This window comes from Elaeis guineensis, chromosome 7, assembly GCF_000442705.2.
Source record: "Elaeis guineensis isolate ETL-2024a chromosome 7, EG11, whole genome shotgun sequence".
Lineage (NCBI taxonomy): Eukaryota > Viridiplantae > Streptophyta > Magnoliopsida > Arecales > Arecaceae > Elaeis > Elaeis guineensis.
In genome coordinates this window covers 93385071-93390345 of record NC_025999.2, presented here as the reverse complement: position 1 = coordinate 93390345, position 5275 = coordinate 93385071, and the positions used below count along the sequence as shown (strand labels likewise).

General features: G+C 31.8%; 1 long non-coding RNA gene across 2 annotated transcripts; it reads right to left on the bottom strand.

Moving 5' to 3' along the window:
* Window positions 1-695: 695 nt before the first annotated feature.
* On the bottom strand, window positions 696-2931 carry LOC109504890 (uncharacterized). Of its 2 annotated transcripts, XR_012142459.1 has the most exons (4): window positions 2773-2931; window positions 1152-1328; window positions 944-1010; window positions 696-850 (listed from the first exon to the last, which is right to left on the bottom strand). It is a non-coding gene; the product is annotated as an uncharacterized lncRNA (long non-coding RNA). The 2 variants fall into 2 exon arrangements; XR_012142458.1 differs by having other exon boundaries at window positions 944-1328.
* Between the last annotated feature and the right edge of the window lie 2344 nt (window positions 2932-5275).

The window sequence follows — 5275 nt, the reverse complement described above, 5'->3', positions numbered from 1 at the left end:
TGCTGGCCGTCAAGCATCAGCATTTGGAGAAGGAGAACGGGTGGAGGAGCTTGGACCGACCTGCTACTATCTCATCAGCTCTATCTACGCCATCCGCTCTATCATTTAACTGTTGAACCTTAGCAGCTCACTGTCGATCCTCAACAGCCTATCTTTGTATCTCTACCAATAGGGCATCGCAGGTGGCATGGACGTCAGTTTTGGATGAGCATGAGGATGGGAGAGCTTTGATCTCATATCCTAATTTTCTAACATAACAGGATCTCTTACCAAATATCTGATCATAGATCTCATCATCTGTGGACGCGATCAAGCCCTCAGGGATAGGTTGGAATCTAATTCCTATCATACGATTCTAAAAATTAAAGTTATAGCTATTCTAAATTTATACTGAAAATCAAAATATCAATGAAAAATATAGTTGAAAAAATTTACATAATGCTTCTAACGCCCCGCTTTCCACTCTCCTTACTGTCATTGATGGGTCCGTTCGCCACTCTATATCTCTCTCTGCAATTTGAGAATAATTAATAAAAAAATTTTAAATAGTTAAAAAATTAAAATATGCTAAATAAAAATTACTTTCTATCTACTCTATACGGTGAGCGAACGGCCTCGAACCTCCACAGTGCGGGATGGTCTATCTTGCCCGATTCGCAGCATTTCGGACACATCGATCCTATATAGTTAACAATCAAATTAGTAAGTAACTAGCTGAATTTAAGAATAAATGATTCAATTATTAAATCCTAAAAAAATTTGAATGCCTGATAAATTTTTAACTTTGTATCATGTCTAGGTTTAACTCCTTTAGCTTTTCTCCGACCTCTTTTCTTTTTAATTGTAGAACCTATTATCAAGACAAATAATATAAACTAGACAATTAGGCATTATTTATAAGTAAAAGTTAGTAAATAAAATAAAATTTTAAGACAAATATTACCATGGCTGCTTGCATCAACTGAAGGCTCAGATTGTGGTGGCTTTCAATCATAGCTTCATTACTAAGTCTAATCATATCCAAGTAATGGCTTTCAATCAGCATATCCTAGATAATTTATTGCTCAAAACGATCGCACTATCATATATAGTAGTGCTACAGTAAGGAATATGACAGAATTTAACAAAAACTATAGAAGCATATATCTTACTGTGATTTTCAGTAATAATTGATTCGGGAATAGCACCATCTTCATTTTGTCAACATGGACAAGTACAAGCTTATTTGCCATGATTAGGTTGTAATCAGGAAGGTTGTATTGAAGCCATATAAATGCTATGATTTTGTGTTCTCCTTCCACAGGAACATTAGTATCGGACAGTATGACCTTCAAAATTCAACATATCAAAAGCTAGCATAAGCAAGAATAATTTTTTCACTAAATTTAGAAAGATGATATCTGAGAATGAATAGGGATACCTTAACTTTGTACTAGCTTCATAAAAGCAGACCAACACATTATTATGTATGCTAGATAAGAATTATTTTTCTGCTGATATATTGCAAATGCTAACTAACAATCTTACATAATATCTGTTCTCTCTAATGGAGGATATGCATTTAAAATTTACTGAAAGATTCGGCTAATCCTAATTAAAACATTAAATTATAATCATAATAAAACACAGGGACTAAACAAGCAAAAGCATTAAATTATAACAAGTAAAAGCAATGTGTATTAAACAATAGGAACTAAACATTACCTAATAAAACAAATAGAATTCAAATTTTGGGTTGAAATCCAAAATCCAAAAATCATTAAAGGGTCCAAAATCTAAAAATCATTAAAGGGTCTCCTTCCACCCCCCGCGGTGCCTATTTGGCCCTAAAAATGGGCCAAGCCCCATGGTCCAGCATATTTGGCCCATGGGCTGGGTCGTGCTAGCCCATTCACCTCATAGGCTGACCCCTCCTATCACTGCCCCCCTCACATTTTTCAAATTTTTTTTTTAAAATAATATTTTATCATTATTTTAATATTTTAATTATTTTTATTATAAAAAATAATTTATTTTTAAATATTTTTAAATAATTTATTTTATTTATCATTATTATTTTTATTAATAAATTATTAATTTTTTAAAAAATAATTTTTTTATTTTATTAATAAATCATCCCACCCGCAGCCACTCGTAGGCCATCCACAGGAACACAACCCCCGTGGGAACACACCCATAGGCCATCCTCCGCCCCTCTGCCACTGACCCCTGGTCCCCCATCCTCCGCCCCCTGGCCTGTCACCACCACCCCCCACCCACCGCGGTGCCCCTCTGCCCCACCGTGCTTGCACTGGCCCCGGTCCCCCAGCCCATCACCACCGCCCTTCACCCCCCCAACCCTCCCTTGGCCCTCGACGTGAATCGCCCTCCGCCTCAGCCACTCTGTGCTCTCGCGATCGTGCCGCCGCCCACCTCCACCCCCTGTCGCCCCTCTCTGATGCAGCCCCCACCCCCCGACCAGCCCTCGGCCCCAACGTGAACACCCCACCTCTGCCCTCCCCCGATCCTCGTGAAACCCCCACCCCCCCTCCACCCCCCACCCCCTTCGCCCTCCCCCCCATCCCTCGGGAAACACCCCCCCTCCGCCCTCCCTCGGCCCTCACGAAATCCCCCACCCTTCGCCCTCCCCACACCCTCATGAAACCCCCCTCCTCCAGCCTCGTTGTGACCCACCCCGCCAAACACCCACCCCCTCTCCTTCCTCCCTGCTCGGGGACCCACCCCCTGCTCCTCCCTTCCCCATAAAGCAACAAAAAAAAAAGGAGGGTTTACCTTAAAGTCAGTGGTGGCAATGGTGACGACAGAGGGGAAGGCGGCGGTGATGCCCGAAGAGGAAGCCCAATGGCAGCGATGACGACGAAGAGAAAGCCCAACAGTTGATGGAAGCACGGAAGGGGGAGAGAAAGGTAGAGAGGAGAGGATTTCGCGAGAACCAAGAGAGGCAGATGGAAGTGACCTGGGGTTTTTATAGAACTTTTAGCAATGTAATTATTAGCGATGCAAATAAATTTTTATTGTTAAAAATAATTATTAACGATAGATATTTTTTTTTCATCGTTAATAATTTTTATAAATTTTTTTTTAAAAAAATTTTTTCTCTAAAAATATTTTTAGTGATGCATAATATTTTTTCACCGCTAATAATTTTCATCAAAAAAAATTTTTTTTTTAAATTTTTCATCGATTATTTATGATAAAAATTTTACGTTGTAAATAATTTAATGTTTACAATACAAAATTAATTTTGTATTGTAAATAATTTCATATTTATGATAAAAATTAATTTTGCATCATAAATAATCTAATATTTATGATACAAAATCAATTTTACATCATAAATATAAATTATTTGCGATACAAAATTTTCATCACAAATAATCTGTTATTTATTTTTTAAAAAATTTTTTATTTTTAATCGATTATTTATGATAAAATTTTTGCATCATAAATAATTTAATATTTATGATATAAAATTAATTTTATATCATAAATATAAATTATTTATGATGATAATTTTCGTAGCAAATACTTCCATCGCAAAAAATCTATTTTCTTGTAGTATAATTTTTTTTTTATTTTCTCAAAATATGGTATAATTTTAAAATTTAAAGTTTATTTTTATTATATATTATCTAAATAATCATCATTAGAGTATCATCATAAAAGACCACTTCGATTCGACAGTCTTAGCTATATTGATCAATAAAATTCGATTTTGATAGTTACGAACTACCATACGGTGATCTGATAGATAAAGAGTACCAATGGATTTAAAAATTTATAATGATAATTTTGATAATATTTATAGTATACTATCAAAATTTTATTTCAATCAGATATCATTATCATGATCAATTTTGCACGAGATGATTTGAGCCGTTAAATAAAAAATGAGTGATTGAAACGCCAAATGATGTCCGATTATAAGATGATTTTTTTATATAAATGATCTTTACTACTATTTTGATTATTTATATGATAGTGATCGTAAAATTCAAACTGCACATATATGAACCATCCAAAACTATATGTCTTTTGATACTCAATCTTAAAGTCCTTAAGTAATTATACTTGTGCTTTTGTAAGGTCTACTTAATATGGATGGTTCATATACATACAGTTTGAATTTTACGATCACCACCGTATAGATGATTAAAATAGTAGTAAAGATCATTATCTAAAAAATTATCTTTTAATCAGACGTCATTTGACCTTTTGATCACTCATTTTTTATTTAATAATTCAAATTATTTTATGCTAAATTGACTACGATAATGATATCCAACTGAAGTAAAATTTTAATAGTATGCTATAAATATCATTGAGATCATCGTTGTAAATTTTATAATCCATCAATGATCTCTATCTATCAGATTATTATGCGGTCGTTTGTGACCGTCGAAATCAAATTTTATTGATCAACATAGCTAGGGCTATCAGATCTAGGTGATCTTTTATGACAATACTCTAACGATAATTATTTAGATAATGAATGATGAAGATGAACTTTAAATTCTAAAATTATATTATATTTAAAAAATAAAAAAAATTATATTCAATTATAAAATATATTTACGATCGATTTTTTTATTATAAAATATTAAAAAATTTATGATCAAAAAATCGATCATAAAATATTTGAATTATCTTTTAAATTTATAAAATATTTTCATCATAAATATCTACTATTTATTCTTTAAATTTTTTTTGATTTTTTATTGATTATTTATGATGGACTATTTGCATCGCAAATAGATAATTATTTATGACGTAAATTTTATTTATGTTGTAAATAATAAATTATTTATGATGCAAAATTTTTATCATAAATAATGTATCATTTTTTTTAAAAAATTTTAATGTTTCATCAATTTTTTACGATAAAAATTTTGCATCACAAATAGATAATTATTTACGACACATTCAATTTGCATTGTAAATAATAAATTATTTGTGATGCAAAATTTTCATCGCAAATGATTTATCATTTATTTTTTAAAAATTTTTAATTTTTTATCGATTATTTATGATAAAAATATTGAGTCACAAATAGGTAATTAGTTACGATGAAAATTTAATTTGCATCATAAATAATAAATTATTTATGACAAAATTTTTATCATAAATAATCTATCATTTATTTTTTAAAAATTTTTGATTTTTCATCGATTATTTATGATAGACTATTTGCATCACAAATAGATAATTATTTACAACATAAATTTTATTTACATCATAAATAATAAATTATTCACGATGTAAAATTTTTATCACA